The sequence below is a fragment of the Malaclemys terrapin genome, chromosome 15 (assembly GCF_027887155.1).
Source record: "Malaclemys terrapin pileata isolate rMalTer1 chromosome 15, rMalTer1.hap1, whole genome shotgun sequence".
Lineage (NCBI taxonomy): Eukaryota > Metazoa > Chordata > Testudines > Emydidae > Malaclemys > Malaclemys terrapin.
Window position 1 is genome coordinate 16,185,789 of NC_071519.1, and position 19,614 is coordinate 16,205,402.

At 49.2% G+C, this 19,614-nt stretch overlaps 4 non-coding genes and 1 pseudogene across 4 annotated transcripts; 2 read left to right on the forward strand and 3 right to left on the reverse strand.

Annotated features, from left to right (window-relative positions):
* Nucleotides 1–2,221: 2,221 nt before the first annotated feature.
* Nucleotides 2,222–2,295, reverse strand: TRNAN-GUU (transfer RNA asparagine (anticodon GUU)). Its single transcript has one exon. It is a non-coding gene; the product is annotated as a tRNA-Asn (tRNA).
* A 1,426-nt stretch (nucleotides 2,296–3,721) lies between these two features.
* Nucleotides 3,722–3,911, forward strand: LOC128824090 (U2 spliceosomal RNA). The gene has a single exon (XR_008442318.1). It is a non-coding gene; the product is annotated as a U2 spliceosomal RNA (small nuclear RNA).
* Nucleotides 3,912–4,749: 838 nt separating this feature from the next.
* On the reverse strand, nucleotides 4,750–4,908 carry LOC128824061 (U1 spliceosomal RNA). Its single transcript, XR_008442292.1, has one exon. It is a non-coding gene; the product is annotated as a U1 spliceosomal RNA (small nuclear RNA).
* A 4,191-nt stretch (nucleotides 4,909–9,099) lies between these two features.
* LOC128824092 (U2 spliceosomal RNA) lies at nucleotides 9,100–9,286 on the forward strand. Its single transcript, XR_008442320.1, has one exon. It is a non-coding gene; the product is annotated as a U2 spliceosomal RNA (small nuclear RNA).
* Nucleotides 9,287–10,119: 833 nt separating this feature from the next.
* LOC128824062 (U1 spliceosomal RNA) lies at nucleotides 10,120–10,258 on the reverse strand (annotated as a pseudogene).
* Between the last annotated feature and the right edge of the window lie 9,356 nt (nucleotides 10,259–19,614).

Consider the following 19,614-nt stretch of genomic DNA (forward strand, 5'->3'; position numbering starts at 1 on the left):
TTTATATCAGCAGGGATGCTTGATAGTGCCCAACCCCCTCCTACAAACTGAGTACCATTAAGTTTTGAAAGGCTTGTGCTATACAAATGAAGGCTTCTCAATGAAGGTTGTCCTAGGTCTGTTCAGGGAAGAAAGGAATCCAGCCAGTCCCAGTAAGGCTCAAACCTGACTGAAGTTTAGAGTCACAAGCTCCATACTTCTTCTCTTTGGTGCTAAATGATGGCTCCACTGGAAATGCAGGTGTGCCCTAGCACTGCAGCCTTCCAGAGCAGGGTAAAGAAAGTTCCTGATTGTAAATTTAAATCAAGTCAGCTACCAGAGTGGTGCAAAGACTATCCAACAAAGTGAATAGGCATCCAGATCAAAGCAGCATCCAAGTATATATACCATCTATCCCTGCAATAGTGCTGAGAGGGCCCTACATCCATAGGTAGAAGGGGATGGAGAATACAGTCTCTCTTTTAGTGAGTGTGTGTGTGTTTTTTCCCTTTGGGTCTGAGCACCCTAGGTTGTGTGCAGAGCTGCTCCTACATTGACTTTCATGGCTCAAAGTACAAAGGCAGATCTTTGAGAATGGAGTAGTTTGATTAGGGTGGGAGAATTTGTATTTGGGGGGAGAGGGTCTGATATGTGTCCCACAACTCAGTGTGGAGACTGGGACCATGCACAACCCCCTCTAGGTATTGAGCAGATAAGATGCTTTAGAGGGGAGGGCTAACTCAGTGGTTTGAGCATTAACCTGCTAAACCCAGGGTTGTGAGCGCAATCCTTGAGAGGGAGCCATTTAGGGATCTGGGGCAAAATCAGTACTTGGTCCTGCTAGTGAAGGCAGGGGACTGGACTTGATGACCTTTCAAGGTCTCTTCCAGCTCTATGAGATAGGTATATCTCCATATATTTATTTATAAATACTTAGTCACCTCAAGTTTGGAAGAAGTTCCTCACAGATCACTGAAGAAAGATGGTCACTGAAATACTGCACTGCTGTGGCAGCGGGAGGTCCTGCAGCCAAACCAGCTGCTCTAAGTCAATCCTGAGAGTTTTCCTGCACCATTTTAAGAGGCACAAGGCTATTGGAGGTGCCAACATTAGTTGTGCTGAGAAGCCCTACCCATGTGGTGGGATTAGAGCCCAGGGCCTCTTTGCAAGGTCTTTGCTTTGCTCTGGTGTCCCCTCTTGGCTCACCAGGACCCTGCTATTCTACTATTTAATGGCTCAAAGTATTCAGCATTAGTTTATTCATCACAGTACCACCTAGGTCTTACATAGTGCTCTTCCAGCCACTGATCTCACAGCACTTTACAAAGGAGGTCAGTATTATTCTCCACCATTTATAGATGGGGAATCTGAGGCACCAACAGGTGAAGTGACTTGTTCCAAGGTCACCCAGCAGGCCAGGAGTAGAACCAAAACCAGCTACCTTGTGTCCCAGGCCAGTGTGCAATGCACTAGGTTATACTGTGTCACAGGGTACGTACATTTATTAAGAGTTGTAACACTGTAGAAAGGCAATTACACATTCCTCCAGTATATTTACAGGCCTCCCCTTTAGTCAGGCAGATGAAACCATAACAGAAGCTCTGGGACATCACCAGTGATGCTTTGGATATTCTTGCTGCAGCATTTTCCTTCTGAGCCCTACAAGCCCTAAAGCTCCAGGTTCTCTTCTTCCAGCAGGGCCTCATTTTTATGAAACACAAACTGGCTCACATCCTCCATGGCCATTATTTCATCAAGAGAAGACACTATGATGTCATGTTCCTTCAGCATCTCTGGGTAGTGGGATATGGCATGCTCTATCCACAGAGAATGCCGCACTGGGGTTAAGAATTTCAAGTCTTGCGTATCAGACAGTACCTTCATTCTCCAAAGAGTAGAAGAGACATGAGGCAGGCCAAGAGCTCTGCGCTGCCTACAGGGAAGTGGGAGGGAGGTAGTCTTCGAGCCGGCATGTCTTGTCCGTTTCTCCCTTGCCGCTTGGGCGGAGGCGGGAAGGGAGCGAAACGTTCCCGGCTGAAGGTTTTGCACTCGGCCTTGAGGATTAAGCCCGAGCCTCCAGCATGGCTGCTGGGAGATGGGTTTCTGAATGCCATCCAGCACGCTCTTCGGGCCACCATCTGAAAGCACTGAGGCCAAGAGGGACGGTTTTGAGGCGGCAAAAAGGGGCCTTTGAGACTCCCAGTAGGTCTCAAAGAGAGAGGAAGTAGCACAGGCTTACCGCTGTCCCTGGGTAGGCTTGAACCACCATCCTTTTAGTTAACAGCCAAAGGCGCTGACCCATTGCGCCACAGAGACAGGGCTGGGTTGAGCGCAAATGTCGGGAGTCAGCTCAGGGTAGGGTATACCATATGTGTGCAGTGGTTAGACAAGAAACAGCAAGGAACTGGACTGGTATGGAGTGAAACTGTATCTTATGTGTGCCTGATGACTGTACGTTTGAGATAGTTCTGTGGGAAGGAGCAGAAAAGACCATTGGGGCTGCGGTATAACGCTTGCGTATGCTTTCTTTGACCTGTTTTGCTGTAAGAATTAACAGGGAGAGATTGTTAGTCACAGGTCAGTGGGTGGGTATATGCAAATTAGGAGTGTACAGGGAACCCAGCGAGAGGAAGGAGGCTGAAAGACTTCTCTGTCTTTTGAACAGAATTGTTTATTAATGGTTCTTGCTTTGAATTCCTCCACTGGAGTAATTTCGGGGAAGTGATCCTCACTTAGAGTTACCTAGTTCTCAAAGTCACGTGAACGGTGTTTGGTGCATGTCTGGGAGCTCGTCATGGTGAGGTAGAAAGCAGTGGAGGCAGAGAGGCTGCATAGCGTCTGAGGGCATCAGTCTTGCTTCTCAGTTCTCTGTGAACTAAGATCAAGTGTAGTAGAGTACATCACTGGCTACCCACAATACCAGGAGGTGTGAACCAGAGTAACATTGTTCTTTGACTATAAGAAAGAGGCCAAGAGACTTTCTCCATTGAATCATATGACCTGGAACCATAAACTCTCTAAACATTAAATTTCACCCAGTGAGGATCAATTCATTCTCATCATCATATTCACTCATTATACTCCACACCCGAACATAGCCGCTTTATGAATTTCATATCTCAATTCTAGTACTTTAACCCATCAACCTTTTACCCCTAATCGGGGATATTGCAGATTATGTATTCCTTATGCCACCAGATTTTAAACCAAACTTTGCATCCTCGATAATCTGTATGTTATTCCCTGATAACCAGAAACTTCTATGCTTAAACTCTGTACCATTCACTTTTTTTTTAACATCATCTTAAAATGATGCATCCGAAGAAGTAGGTATTCACCCACGAAAGCTCATGCTCCAATACGTCTGTTAGTCTATAAGGTGCCATAGGACGCTTTTGCTGCATCTTAATAGAGACATTTATAGGGAATGTATTACAGGACACAGTCAATACCACATTCAGTAATCGAGACCGCTGAGCAGGGAAATAACCCACTTCCTTCCCTGACATGTACTCATTCGCTACACCGATACTGACTTGGACTCCTTATACATTCCATGGGTGGCATACCCGAGCCCACTTATCCACTGACACTTTAAAAACTCTTGCACCCCAATCTGGGTATATGCTGGTTATGGGTGATATGTATGTATCTCTTCACCCTTGCAACCAATACTTGAAATCCCTCATAAATCAAGCCTGACCCCAGATGCACAGTACCTTCCCTCTCAACTCGTGTATATTTAATTTTAAACATTAACTTCAATAAAAATGTTAAAACCTGTTCTTATCAGTTTAATAGCTGATATGTCCTTTATTTGAGGACTGTATGTTAAATTGATTTTTGAAACAGGAGGCTGGAATAGGAGCTTGCTCTGTCCACCTCATGCATTGACCTGGTATTGCAGTGTCTCTGGGAATGGGGCATCTCCTTTTGGGGATAGTCTTCTGGTTAGAAAAACAGGAAGAGTTTCACTGTGTTGATACTTCTTGAAAGCAGATATTTTTTTAAGTAGTTGAAAATTCTGAAATCTCCAGCGTTTTGGGTTCTTTATGAGACAATATTGTTATGATTTCTTGGAAGCGTTCTGTGAGTCTATAAACGTGAGGTTCTTTGTCGCCCCATCTGAAAAAAGATATATTGGAAGTGGAAAGATTCAGAAAAAAGGGCAACAAAAATGATGAGGAGATATGAAACAGCTTCTGTAGAAGAAGACATCAATGAGATTGGGACTTTTCAGCTGGGAAAAGAGACGACTAAAGGCAGATACGATGGAGGTCTATAAAATCATGACTGGTATGGAGAAAGTAAACAAGGAAGTGTTATTGCCTCTTTCTCATAACACAAATCTAGGGGTCACCAAATGAAATTAATAACCAGCAGGTATAAAACAAAGAAAAGGAAGTATTTCTTCACACAACCCGTGGAACTCTTTGCCAGAGGATGTTGTGAAGGCCAAGACTATAACACGGCTCAAAAAAAGAACTAATTGCTTTCCTATTTTGCACCAACTGCTAGTGGGAAGAGCAAACGCACCAAGGGCTACAAGCAGGGGAAAAGAGAACAAAGGAGCCAGGCAGCTCCCCTCAAGCCAAGACAGGACACGGGGACTAAGCCATTCTAGAGCAACCTGCAGAAAAGAACAGTCATAACATGGGAAAATAACCACAACAAGAGAGAAGGACAGAGGTTTCTTCAACATGGGCAAAGGAAGAACTTTAGAGTGCTCTAAAGGCAACCCCCAAAGTTTTTTCTTCCTTGATCAAGTACCAGGAGAAAGCACGAATGCAGTTCTCTACTTTCACAAATTCTGTAGTTGAGTTTCCTGCATTTGGGGAAATCACAGGGGTCAGCACAGCCGCAGTATAATGGAGGAGCCCTGGGAAAAGCACCTTGGTAATCATGGTATCTCTCCTACCACATAAGTATAAACTCCTAGGGCCCAGCTGCCACCCACCCTCGCTCGTCCCACAGTCTCAACCCATGGTGGGGGACGCCACGCCCACGGCCGCCGGCCCCACCCACACCAGCCCCCACTGCCGCAAGCTGCCCCGACCTTGCCACGGGGCCCCACTCTTCTCCACACCAAGCCCCAGGTGCCAAATTCAGGCCCTGCTTGGCAGCCTGCTTCCTCTCCCACAATGCTCTTCTCACACACATATCTGCATACATGCTCAGGGGGCTCCAGCCCTCCAGTTGGGCCCTTCCCCCTGCCTGCCCGGGCCCAGTGCACTCCCCTGGCAGGGCCCGGCTCTTCAGCACTAAGAGCCCAGCCGCCAGCCCCACCAAGTGCCCTTGCCAAAGTGCCGCCCGGTCCCCGCCGGGGCCTCTGCTGGGCCCGCTCTCCCCGGCGGACGGGCGGCTGCGTCACGGGCTGCAGCCCAGCTCAGAAAAGGAGGGGCCCGACAAAGCTGTAACCTGATTTCAAGAACACTTCAGTTATGCCCTAGAGTTGTAGCTGGGTCCAGTCCCAGGAATCCAGGGTATCAGAGAGACAAGGGAATAGCTTGTCTTGTGCACCAACTACTGCTGGGGAAAGAGAGAAGCTTGCATTTTGCTTCTCTCTCTCCCCACCAGAAGCTGGTCTAATACAAGAATTACCTCCCCTGCCTTGTCTCACCTCAGTTTCTTGTCATTGCAGAAGGTCAGGTGTTGTCATCCACTCCAGAAACTGGAAGGCCACTTGATGCCTTTTCTTACCTGCCAAGTGAGGGTAAGTGCACAGGCAGAGACGGCGCTGTTTTAAGCTGTTCCCGTGTACCAGGTGAGCTGCAGCTCAGCGAACCTCAAGGATCTGAGATGAGCTACTTTGCAGCAGAGGCAGACCAAGCAGCAGGTAGAATGCCGGGTCGCACCCTGGCTGGCAGATAGAATGTCAATGTAGTGTGTTGTTTGAGATCCCGGCTCCTGTTACTTTGCAAGGCCTGTACGTTTGCTCCAGGTTTTAGCCTGGAAGGGGCTGGATGGAGGAACTGGCAAAGGCTGAGGACTTTGAGAACTTCGACACCCTGATGGACAGACTGACCGCAGAACTGTCTGCGGAAATTACAGCCAAAAGGAAGGAACCCCAGGAGGCCACACGGGCCACTCAGATTCCCTGCGCTGAGCCATAACAACACCGTCAGAAAAGGCAGGAGAGGGGACGTCTGCCACCGCTACAATCCGGCAGCTGCATCCCGTATTCAGAAACAATACAGGATGAACCGGATGAAAGCCATGAGGGAGATCCTCGATGGGACCTCCTCCTACTGTGCCATCCAGCCCGAGAGGCTCTACTCCTACTTCAAGGATGTGTTTGATCATAGGCCCACACCAACTTGTGACGCCCAGAGTGCCTTCTCCCGCTACCCCGGATCGACCTCACGGAGGACCTAGAGCGAGATTTTTCCCCGCAGGAGGTGCAGGCGAGGCTGACGAGGACCAAAAACACTACCCCATGGAAAGATGGCATCTGCTACCCCCTGCTGAAGAAGCAAGACCCCGGTTGCTTGGTGCTTGCTGCCATCTTCAACAAATGCAAGCAGTTCCATCGTGTTCCCCGCTCCTGGAAAAAGTCCATGACTGTGCTCATCCACAAAAAAGGTGAATGAGATGACCCTGGCAACTGGAGGCCCATCTCCCTCTGCTCCACCATCTACAAGCTGTATGCCAGCTGCCTCGCGGCAAGGATTGCAAACTGGTCAGTGTGCGGGGGCGCCATCAGCTCAGCACAGAAGGGTTTCATGTCCTGTGAGGGATGCTACAAGCACAACTTCCTCCTTCAGACGGCCATCCAGGAGGCCAGGAGGTCCAAGAGGGAGTGCACAGTAGCATGGCTTGACCTGACCAACGCCTTTGGGTCCATACCCCACCATCACATCTTTGCCACCCTGGGAGAGTTCGGGATGCCAGAAACCTTCATTCAGATCCTCCGGGACCTTTACAAGGATGGCACCACCACCATCCATGCCATGGATGGAGAGACGGACGCCATCCCCGTCCGCCGCGGCGTGAAACAATGATGCCCCCTTAGCCCCATCATCTTCAACCTGGCCATGGAACCACTCATCCGAGCCATCTCCAGCGGCCCAACCGGCTTCGACCTGCACAGCAAGAAAATCAGCATTCTGGCCTACGCGGACTATCTGGTCCTGATCGCGGATGACCCAGAGAGCCTCCAAGGTATGCTAGATGCCACCAGCCGAGCTACTGACTGGATGGGGCTCTGCTTCAATGCAAAGAAGTGCGTAACTCTGCACATTAACGGCAGGAAAAAGGGACTCAGTGCAGGTAACAGGGTTCCAGATCCAGGGTGAGCCCATCATCCCCCTGGCAGAGGGGCAGGCATACCAGAACCTGGGCACGCCAACAGATTTCCGTGTCCAGCAGACACCCGAGGACACCATCCGGGAGATCCTGCAGGACGCCACCAAGATTGATGCCTTCCTGCTGGCACCGTGGCAGAAGATAAACGCCCTGAACACCTTCCTGATCCCATGCATCTCGTTCACCCTAAGGGGATCCGCTGTGGTGAAGGTGCCCCTCAACAAGGCAGACAAGATCATCCGGAAGCTGAAGAGGTGGCTTTTCCTTCCCCAGAGAGCCAGCAACAAGCTGGTCTACATCGCCCACAGGAACGGCAGCACCATTGTCCCCTGCATGGGTGACCTGTACGACGTTGTGGTGATCACCCACGCCTTCCGCCTGCTGACATGTCCCGATGCCACGGTAAGGAACATCACGGTGAATGCCCGGCGTGATGCGACAGAGAAGCGGATCAGCAGAGACCCCACCAACCAAGACATCGCCACCTTCCTGAGCGGCTCCCTGGATGGGGAATTTGGACGGGACGGGCACAACATCGCTTCACTGTGGTCCTGCACTCGCAATGCCACGCATCACCTGGGGAAGTGCATCAGCTGCCACTGGGAGTGGTGCGAGAAGCGCCAAGAGCTGGGAGTCTGGGTGCCGCACAGCAGGTCCGACAACAACACCATCGTCACCCCAAGCTCCAGGGGCTTGCTGGAGAGAACTCTGAAGGCCGCCATCCACTCGCTGTATGTGGAAACCCTGAAGCGTAAACCAGACCAGGATAAAGCCTTTGAGTTGACCAGCAAGTGGGACGCCAGCAACCACTTCCTCACCAGGGGCGGCTTCACCCGTTTTGCTGACTGGCGGTTCATCTACCGTGCCTGGCTCAACTGCGTCCTCCTCAAAGGAGTCGTTCGCCAAAGGAACCGAGACAAGCGTTGCAGGAAGTGCAGCTACCCCAACGAGACCCTGCCCCACGTCCTGTGCAGCTGCAAACCCCACTCCAGAGCCTGGCAGCTGTGCCACAACACCATCCAGAACCGCCTGGTGAAAGCCATCGCGCCACGCCTGGGGGAGATCTCCGTGAACTGCACCATCCCCGGTACCGACAGCCAGCTACGACCTGACGTGGTCATCACCGACAAGGCCCAGAAAAAGATCATCCTCGTTGACGTCACAGTCTCCTTTGAGAACAGGACCCCGGCATTTTGCGATGCCCGAGCTCGTAAGCTGGAAAAGTACGCCCCCCTGGCTGACACCCTGAGAGCGAAGAGCTACGCGGTGCAGATGGACACCCTGATTGTCGGAGCCCTGGGCACCTGGGACCCCTGCAACGAGCGTGTGATGCAGACCTGCGGGATCGGTCGATGCTACGCACGGCTCATGCGGTGCCTCATGGTCTCAGACACCATCCGATGGTCCAAGGACATCTGCATTGAGCACATCACCGGCCGACAGTACCAGGAGGCGTGAGCCAGAGTGACATCGTTCTCCCACTACGAGAAAGGGACCAAGTGACCTTCTCCGTTGGATCATATGAACTGGAACCATAAACTCCCTGAACATTAAATCTCACCAAATGAGCGTCAATCCATTCTCATCATCATATCCACTCATTATACTCCACACCCGAACATAGCCACTTTATGAACTTCATACCCTCATATCTCAATGCCTGTTCTTGACCCATCAACCTTTTACCCCCAATCGGAGATATTGCAGATTATGTATTCCTCATACCACCTTATCTTAAACCAAACTTTGCACCCTCGATAATCTGTATATTATTCCCTGATGACCAGAAACTTCTATGCTCAAACTCTGTTCACTATTTTTTTAACATAATCTTATTAAAATTTTTAAACCTGTTCTTAGCAGTTTAATAGCTGATATGTCGTTTATTTGAGGACTGTATGTTAAACTGATTTTTGAAACAGGGAGCTGGAATAGGAGCTTGCTCTGTCCACTCCATGCATTGACCTGGTATTGCAGTGTCTCCAGGACTGGTGCATCTCCTTTTGGGGAGAATGTTCTGGTTAGAAAAGCAGAAAGAGTTTTACTGTGGTGATACTTCTTGAAAACAGGTGGGGTTTTTTTTTTCAAGTAGTTGAAAAATCTGAAATCTCTAGCATTTTGGTTTCTTTATGAGAAAATAGTTACAATTTCTTGGAAGCGTTCTGTGAGTCTATAAACATGAGGTTCTTTGTCGCCCCATCTGAAAAAAGATATATTGGAATTGGAAAGATTCTGAAAAAAAGGGCAACAAAAATGATGAGGGGATATGGAACAGCTTCTGTAGAAGAAGAGATTAATGAGATTGGGACTTTTCAGCTGGGAAGAGAGACGACTAAAGGGGGATAGGAGGGATGTCCATAAAATCATGACTGGTGTGGAGAAAGTAAATAAGGAAGTGTTATTGTCTCCTTCTCATAACACAAGATATAGGGGTCACCAAATGAAATTAATAGGCAGCAGGTTTAAAACAAAGAAAAGGAAGTATTTCTTCACACAACACATAGTCAACCTGTGGAACTCTTTGCCAGAGGCTGTGGTGAAGATCAAGGCCATAACAGGGCTCAAAAAAGAACCAACTGCCAGCGGGAAGCACAAACATGCCAAGGGTTACAAGTAGGGAAAAAGAGAATAAAGGAGCCAGGCAGCTCTCCTTGAGTCAAGACAGGGCACGGGAACCAAGCTTTTCTCCAGCAAGCTGCAGAAAAGGGCAATTATAAAAACATGGGGAAATAATCACAGGAACAGAGAAGAACACAGCTTCAGCAGAGACTAAGGAAGAACTGTAGAGAGCTCCAAAGGGCACCACCCAAGCATTTTCTTTCCTTGACCGAGTACTAGGAGAAAGCACAAACACAGTCCCCCACTACCACAAATTCTGCAGTTCAGTTTCCTGCATTTGGGGAAATCACAGGGGTCAGCACACCCACTGTACAATAGATGAGCCTCACCCTGAGAAAACTACCTTGATGAGTAGGGGGGCCCCGGGGCCCCACTCTTCTCCAAACCGAGCCCCAGGTGCCAAATTCGGGCCTTGCTCGGCAACCTGCTCCCACTCCCACAATGCTCTGCTCGCACACATATCTGCATACGTGCTCATGCGGCTCCAGCCCTCCAGTTGGGCCCTTCCCCCTGCCTGCCCGAGCCCGACGCACTCCCCTGGCAGGGCCCGACTCTTCAGCGCTAAGAGCCCAGCCGCCAGCCCCACCAAGTGCCCTTGCCAAAGTGCCACCCGGTCCCCGCCGGGGCCTCTGCTGGGCCCGCTCTCCCCGGCGGACGGGCGGCTGCGTCACGGGCTGCAGCCCAGCTCAGAAAAGGAGGGGCCCGACAAAGCTATAACCTGATTTCAAGAACACTTCAGTTATGCCCAAGAGTTGTAGCTGGGTCCAGTCCCAGGAATCCAAGGTATCAGAGAGACAAGGGAATAGCTTGTCTTGTGGACCAACTACTGCTGGGGAAAGAGAGAAGCATCCATTGTGCTTCTCTCTCTCTCCTCACCAGAAGCTGGTCCAATACAAGAATTACCTCCTGTGATGGGTTGGATCACAGAAACCCCCTTGGGAACTGGCAACTGATGTGCCAAGACTATTTCTGATCCTGCTTTCCCGGCCAGCCTAGGACCCCAGCACCTTGTCTTGCTGAGCCAGACACGCCCGTCTGCTCCAACCCAGACCCAGAGTCCGAATTACTTGCCCCAAACAGCTGTAGGCTTAACTAAAAGAAACTTACAGATGTGTTCTTGCCATTAACACTCAGATGCCCAACTCCCAAGGGGCTCCAAACCCTAAATAAATCCGTTTGACATCTTATACAGGGTAAACTCATAAATTGTTCACCCTCTATAACACTGATAGAGAGATAGGCACAGCTATTTGCCCCCCCCTCCCCCCAGGTATTAATACATACTCTGGGTTAATTAATAAGTAAAAAGTGGATTTATTAAACACAGAAAGTAGGATTTAAGTAGTTCCAAGTAGTAACAGACAGAACAAAGTGAATTACCAGGCAAAATAAAATAAAACACCCAAGTCTAAGTCTAGTACAGTCATAAAAACTGAATACAGATATAATCCTCACCCACTAAGTTTCCTGTTACAGACTACTTTCCTTTTAGTCTGGGTCCAGCAATCACTCACCTCCCCACCCCTGTAGTTATTGTCCTTTGTTCCAGTTTCTTTCAAGTATCCTTGGGAGTGGAGAGGCTCTCTCTTTAGCCAGCTGAAGACAAAATGGAAGGGTTTCTCCCAGGCTTAAATAGACTTTCTCTTGTGGGTGGAGACCCCCTTCTCTTTCCTATGCAAAGTCCAGCTCCAAGATGGAGTTTTGGAGTCACCTGGGAAAGTCACATGTCCATGCATGACTCACAGTTTCTTACCAGGTAGCAGCCCTGGGTCACACATGCTGCCTTGAATGTCCTCAAGTAGACTTCTTATGTGAATTGGAGCATTCCAAGATTCATTGTCCGTTAAGTGTTTCTTGATTAGGTTCTTAATTTCAACATTCCTTTCTCCAGGAACTGACCAAAGCTCTGCTAAGGTTATTTAGAAATCAAGCCAGTACACAGCCAATATTCATAACTTTGAATACAAAAATGATACATGCATACAAATAGGATTAATAGATTCAGTAGATCATAACCGTTACATGGCATATGTAGCATAGAACATATTCCAGTTATGTCATATATATTCATAAGCATATTTCCATAAAGCCTTATGGGAGGTACCGTCACACCTCCCCTGCCTTGTCTCACGTCAGCTTCTTGTCATTTCAGAAGGTCGGGTGTTGTCATCCACTCCAGACACTGGAAGACCGCTTGATGTCTTTTGTTACCTGCCAGGCGAGGGTGAGTGCACAGGCAGACGGCGCTGTTTAAAGAATTACCTCTGTGAGAGAGACTGCTACTGACACAGTTCACACAGTGCTGAAAAGAGAGACATGCCCAATGTTAGGCCCAAGAAAATGGAGTACAGAACAGGTTGTTTGACCAGCTTAGCCAAAGTTAGGCTAACAGTAGTTGCTGGGCCATTCCTGTCTCTCCATGAAACCTGAGGACATGCTTGCTTGATTTGCAAAGAACGAGATGGGGGGGGGGCGCATTCTTGTACCAGATGTGCTAGGAACAGTTTGTTTGGGCATATGAAGACTTGCAGTCTCCACTCCCTGTTTCTGTTCTTCATCTGTTCTTAACTCCCTCCTTTCTCCTAGTTTCTGGTGCATGACAACAAAGCTGATAAAAAGTTGCTGAGGCATCATGAATTGTTTGTAGTGTCAAAGAAAATAAATATGCATAAATATTAGAAGCTTTCTAACTAATAAAGGGGGGTTGGGTTGTTTTAACTATGACGCGACGGAACTGTCTATATAACCCTACTAGTTGTTAAAACCATGGCTGGTTCTCTCTGGAGACAGGCCGCTCTCTATTGTTGTGTGCACTCCTCAATAAAGAGCTTGTCACTGGACCTTGCTGGTGTTGCCTGTCTCTCTCTGCGGTCAGACAACGAACCTTGCCGTCTGGGTTCTGAGTCCCCGACAACAACTTTTCCTTCATTGCACACCTGCAGGTCAGGGAAAGGTGCTCACAGCCTCCCAGATCACAACTCTTCCCATCATTCAATGCAGCTCCCCCAACACAGTGACTGCATCTGATGTTCATGCAGAGAATTCCCTGGGGCTATTGCCAGCTCCAAGAGGCAGAGTGAAATTTGTATGAGCATTGACTTTAACTCTGTATTTCCAGTTTTCCAGGCATTTGAGGCCTGGTCTACTCTACAGAGTTAGGTTGACCTTACACGTCTGGCTCTGTTGATTTGTTTCTTTATTTCCTTATGTGGGTATCGTAGTTTTGAGAATGCTTGGTGAAGATCTTGTAGGTGTTGGTCTCTGTCTGAGGGGTTGGAGCAGATGCAATTGTACCTCAGTGCTTGGCTGTAGACGATGGATTGTGTGGTGTGACCGGGATGGAAGCTGGAGGCATGAAGGTAGGCGTAGTGGTCGGTGGGTTTTCGGTATAGGGTGGTGTTAATGTGGCCATCGCTTATTTGTACGGTGGTGTCTAGGAAGTGGACCTCCCATGTAGATTGGTCCAGGCTGAGGTTGATGGTGGGGTGGAAGCTGTTGAAATCATGGTGGACCCATGTGTACCCACGTGTACCCAGAAGCCTCCTGCTACAAGACAGGTCCAAAAAAGAAACCAACAGAACTCCACTGGCCATCACCTACAGTCCTCAGCTTAAACCTCTCCAACGCATCATCAGTGATCTACAACCCATCCTGGACAATGATCCCTCACTTTCACAGACCTTGGGAGGCAGGCCAGTCCTCGCCCACAGATAACCTGCCAACCTTAAGCATATTCTCACCAGCAACCACACACCGCACCATAACAACTCTAACTCAGGAACCAACTCATGCAACAAACCTCGATGACAACTCTGCCCACATATTTACACCAGCAACACCATCACAGGACCTAACTAGATCAGCTACAACATCACCGGCTCATTCACCTGCACGTCCACCAATGTTATATATGCCATCATATGCCAGCAATGCCCCTCTGCTATGTACATTGGCCAAACTGGACAGTCACTACGCAAGAGGATAAATGGACACAAGTCAGATATCAGGAATGGTAATATACAAAAACCTGTAGGAGAGCACTTCAACCTCCCTGGCCACACAATAGCAGATGTAAAGGTAGCCATCTTACAGCAAAAAAACTTCAGGACCAGACTCCAAAGAGAAACTGCTGAGCTCCAGTTCATTTGCAAATTTGACACCATCAGATCAGGATTAAACAAAGACTGTGAATGGCTATCCAACTACAGAAGCAGTTTCTCCTCCCTTGGTGTTCACACCTCAACTGCTAGCAGAGCACCTCACCCACCTTAATTGAACTAACCTCATTATCTCCATACTGATTTATACCTGCCTCTGGAGATTTCCATTACTTGCATCTGTAGAAGTGAGGTTCTTACCCATGAAAGCTTATGTTCCCAATACTTCTGTTAGTCTTAAAGGTGCCACAGGACCCCCTGTTGCCTTCTACACAGTAAAGTTTCAAAGCCATATTTAGTCAATGTTCAGTTGTAAACTTTTGAAAGAACCATAATGCTGACTGTCTGTAACTCTTAGGTTCCGCTGTACTGCCAGTTTCATCAAAATGTTCCACCATTGGTGGTGGATTCTCTGTCACTTGGGGTCTTTACATAACATTAAATGCCTTCCCAAAAGATGCACTTTACCTTAACCAGATATTTTTTGCTTGATCTAGAAATTACTGTTTTCAGTTCATTTACCTGACCACGCAGTGACAAGTGTGAGTGAAAGTCTCTAGTTTGCATTATGCAAGAGGTCAGACTGGACCAGTGATTCTCAAATGTGGCCACCATGACTTTTGGAGCCCGGGAGCCCCATCCTCCAGGTCCTGGCTGTGGCCATCGGCTCTGCTCCCTGAAGCAGGAGCAGCCCAAGCCCGAGGTGGGGCTGGTGGGGTTTCATTAGAGTGTAATACGGCTGCTGCCTCTGGCTGTGGGAGGGAACTAGCCCTCTCCATCCCCACTCCCTTTGCCGTGATTGACACGGGATACTGGCAGGGCACTGATTGGCCAGAAACATTTTGTTATAAACTTTTTTAAAAACAGGAGATAGTAGGAACTCACGTTTGTGGTATTAACACATATTATTCTTTACATTGAAGAGATTCATTAGTCGCATGACACTTCCAAAGAATAATATCTCTAACCCAGCCCTAGCCTAACATTTTAACTGTCAAAGCAGCGGCCATTTTGAATTTGCCGTGGCCATAAGTTCAACCAAAGTAAAATGTGTTTGAGAATCACTGGACTAGATGCTATCGGCCTAGTGGCATTACAATCTCTGACTGGTGTAATGCCTGTGACACCTCTCAAAAGCAGCTGCTCATAGGGTAAGAGGCTCTTCTGACACTTGAAAACATGTGGCAGTTCTACTGCTGGAAGGGCAGGGGAAGAGGAGAGGCCCAGCCACCTGCCACAGAATTCGGCATTTCCTCAGGATTATGGGACCGTCACTGAAGACTGTTACAGGCATTAATTTTATTTTATGGGGGGGAGGGGCTGTTAGACAGTCATTTACGATTTTTCCCTTTATATACTTAAGCAACCAAATAAAATATTGTAAACAGCAGAATTCTGTAGCTCTGGTCCCTGTTGCTGCTGCCCCATTCTGTAGCCCATGGTCCCATTTTTACTCCTTTCTTGCTGTCTCAGTTGGATTGGTCTGTAGGATGAGCTCATGGGCAATACGGAGCCAGCTGGGCTTGCCTGAAGAACAAGTGGAGCTCTGCAAGGTATCTGCAACCCTAGCTCCTCTCCCAGGGCCTACAGCTGGCCAGTACAGCCCATTAACTACATTGGAGTCTTGCGCTTCCTGCTTATGTCCTCTCCAGTTAGCTTTACTTCATAGCAGGATACCAATGTAATGCAATGAGTGACATCTGGTCTGTACTGCCTCTGCCCTCATCACTCTGCTGCAATGATGTCTGTGGAATATTTTAACTGTTCAGACTGTGGCCACTGTGAATTTGCTATGACTGCACGTGCAGACAGAGCAAAAATTCATTTGCGAACTGCTAATCTAGGCACTTCTTCAATTCAGATCACTACGTATCTAAATCCCCATGACTGCTCTGAAACTCTCAGCCTCCGTATTGCTACCACATGATTTTATCATGGGTCTCATGGTATTTGGGGTTTCCAGCTCATGGTGTCCAATGGCTATATGAGAACTTCAGCTTTCATTTAAAATAATAAAATTAAGTTTCTAGTCCTAGTGGATGCAGAGAATTGAACATGTGACCTCATTCCACCTGAAAAGCTCAGAAATCGAACAGCAAAGAGTGCCTCTTACAGCAAGGTTTGGGGAACCCTGGGGAAGAGCAGATACCCAGCCCAGCATTAAAACACAAGACTATTTCTATATAAGGCTCGGTGGGGTGAAGTGAATCAGCTTTCTGGTCTAGCTAGGTTCTTATAACATGCTCGGTAGCTTTCCTGTGTTGTGTCTCGTCTCACACAGCCCAGTTCCCTTCACCCCAAGTCCCATTTCTACTGGGTGGAGTGATAGTGCTCCTTGCTCTTCTCCCCTCATTCCCTCCGCCATCCCCATTCTCTCCCCTCACTCCCCTTAGTGTTTATAGCACCTATCGGATCTAACCCCAGGATTTTGGCTTTGACACCCAAACAAACCCAGGATTGTGGTACCCAAAATCTGGAGGCCTGTTTGTGATGGGGTGTACCTGGCCCCTTGTGGCCCCCTCCTGGACGCCCTGTGGTCCTACTACTCCCTGTCCCAGGAAGGAGCAGCAGAGTTGGCTCCTCTAGGCTTGCCTAGAGAAGCCTCATGGAAGCAGCCAATCAGAGCCCAGCAGCCTCATATCAAAAGGAGCTGCAGGACCTTAGCAGCTCAGTGCCTTGCTGGGGGTAGAGGAGTAAAGAAGGGTGCTCAGCTCTGGCCAAAAGACATTTGAGAAGCTGCATGTGCTAAACCTGGGAGTGAGAGACACTGAAAACTTTAAGTTTAAGAGGTAGAGGTGGGGAGAGGCCCAGGGAATGTAGCAGTAATGAATTAAAGGAAGCAGTATGTGCTTGCTGTGTACAAGGTTGCTGAGCTGGAATCTGGAGCTGTGAGTGGGCCTGGGTTCCTCCAGTGATGAAGTGGTCTAAGCCCTGGGCAGGGGACGAGACTCCTCTAGAAACCTGAGCAAAGGGCTGGATTTAAAGGGCCCTGAGTTGGGGCTGAAGACCCTGGGGATGGCAGAAAGGCAGACAGCTCCTTGAACTCTTTGCTACCCTGGAAGGGGTTCATTTTTGACTGTGAGACCTGGCTGGAGGCGTGAGTCACTGGAGACATGCCTTGTGAGGTCAGCAAGGTACAGGGGGCACCAGGAGTGGGGGAAAAGATTGCAGTACCACACCCAGCTGCTAGGAGGCACTCAAGAGATGAATGCCACTCTGTTCCACTATGGGTAAGTGCTTAAATAATCATTGGGCCAGAGAACATGAATGACTCTGTAGTCCAGTGGTCAGGGCATCCACCTGGGAGGAGACCCTGGGTCTAGTCCACCTGCTCCAATCACTCTTTCATTATTTATCCCCAGGAGAACAGCTTCACCAGGAGAAACTTAGGGAGCCCCATATCAGAATATCCCCTATCCCAGTGGTTAGAGCACCTCCTGAGAAGCAGGAGACTCCTGTTCAAATCCTCTCTTTCCTTCTGGCAGACAGGAAGGAACTGAACCTGTGTCTCCCAAGTTCCAGATGAGTGCTCTGACCACGGAGCTAAAAGTTATAAAGTGGGGACCACAACATCCTGCAGACTTGTAGGAAGTTTGTTACCTCACTTCTGTACATAGTTCTGGTCATAGTAAAGGATTTATCTAGACACCGAGCTGCTCATCACTAAGGCTACATCTACACTAGAAGATGCTCTAAGCTGCTCTCATCAGCTTAATTACTCCACTCGCCATGAGAGGCAGTAGCTCTGTCAGTGGGAGATGCTCTCCTGCCGACATAGCACTCTCTACAACGGCGCTTAGATCGGGATCACTTACGTCGCTCAGGGCTGTGGATTATTCACCCCCTGAGCGACGTAAGTTATACCAAAGTATGGTCTAGTGTAGACAAGGTCTAAGATACCAGAACAACTGCTGCTGCTATTTGAACAGGAAGAGAAGGAGGAGGCTACAAGATGGTGGAGGAGAGAAAAGCAGCACTGCAGCAGCTGGAGAAGGTAAAGAACAGGAGAATCCAGAAGCCAAGTCACCAGAGAGGTGCAACCTCCCCAAAGCTCTCATGTTAAGAGGGGAGTGGACTGTAGAGTATGTAGCTTTCTCCCATAAACTGTGAAGAAATAGCTTTGTGCTCTACTGCTCTATGTCAGGTCAGTTCTGTGATGGGGTTAGTGAGGGGTTCAATGCCATTTAACGAAGCCACTTTCAAGTCACACCTTTTGCTAATCAAAATTCGTTTTGCTGAGTGTCCTGCTGTAGGCAAGCCCTGAATTCGACGCTCTGCTTTGTCTCTTCAGTGCCCGGGGTTTGTGGCACAGAAAGGGCAGCAGGCCAGAGGCCGGGCAGTGTCTGCAGCAGGCTGAGCAGGCATTTCTAGGCACTGGGGCTCTCTCACTTTTTATAGCGGGGGAGCTGAAAGCCTGAGAACTGGGCCCATGTGTATTCACAAGCAGTGTGAAAACGTGCAATTCCCGCTCACACTACACAGGGCAGCACAGCTCCGGGGTTCTCCGGAATCACACAATAATGCTGGCTTTGTTCCCACCTGGAGCTTTTCACAGTGAGACATGGGGGTGCTGCAGCACCCGCCACACCCCTCGTTCCCGCACCTCTGTTCTCTGCAGGGAACTTGCTATGCCACGAGGGGGGCAGGGAGACGGTTCAGGAGACCCAGGCCCACACCCCGAGCACGGCAGCTCCAGGGCTGTGTTCCGGATTCATTTCTGCTCTCTGATAAAACTGCCCCAGGCTCCTCTGTCCAACTAATATTCATCCAGGCTCCCCAGCGCTGTTAGTATCTGTATCAAGCTTTCGCCAGCCCTGCCACAGGACAGCTGGGCACTCGCCCTGCTCTAGGAGAGCCAGGCAGGCCTGAGCGGGGCGGCAAAGTGCACTAGAATGTGTGGGGGGACACAAGGACCTGCACCCCGGCTTCCTGCGATTCACCATGACTCTCAGCCAGCCAGTAAAGCAGAAGGTTTATTCAGATGACAGGAACACAGTCCAAGACAGGTCTTGCAGGCACAGACAACAGGACCCCGCACCCAGTTAGGTCCATCTTGGGGTCCCAGGGGCACCACAGCCCCAATGGGGGGGGCAGAGCCCCATCTGCACTCCCTCCATTACCAGCCAGCTCCTGAAACTCTCTCCCTAGCGTCTCCTCCCCCAGCCTTTGTTCAGTTTCCCGGGCACAGGTGTCACCTGGCCTCTAACCCCTTCCTGGGTTCTCATGTTACATGCTCAGGTATTCTCCCTCAAGGCCAGTCTCCCATTCCCCAGTGCAGACCATCCTAGCCACACTCCCCTGCCTTCCCAGCCAACACTCCCCACTCAGCATTCAAAGACCACATTAAGAACAGTCCCAGTTCGTCACATCGACCTTTGCCCCTGGGGACTGTCAGTCTCAGGGTCCTGATTTCCCATTGACCCTTCCCCCTTCTATTGGTACGGGGATCTACCCAACCAAAAAACCCCACTAAGTTTTAGTAAAGGGCCAACAGTCCCCTTACACAAACCAGCCCCATGAGAGTCACCAATGTCCAGAGAAGGCAGTACAAGTT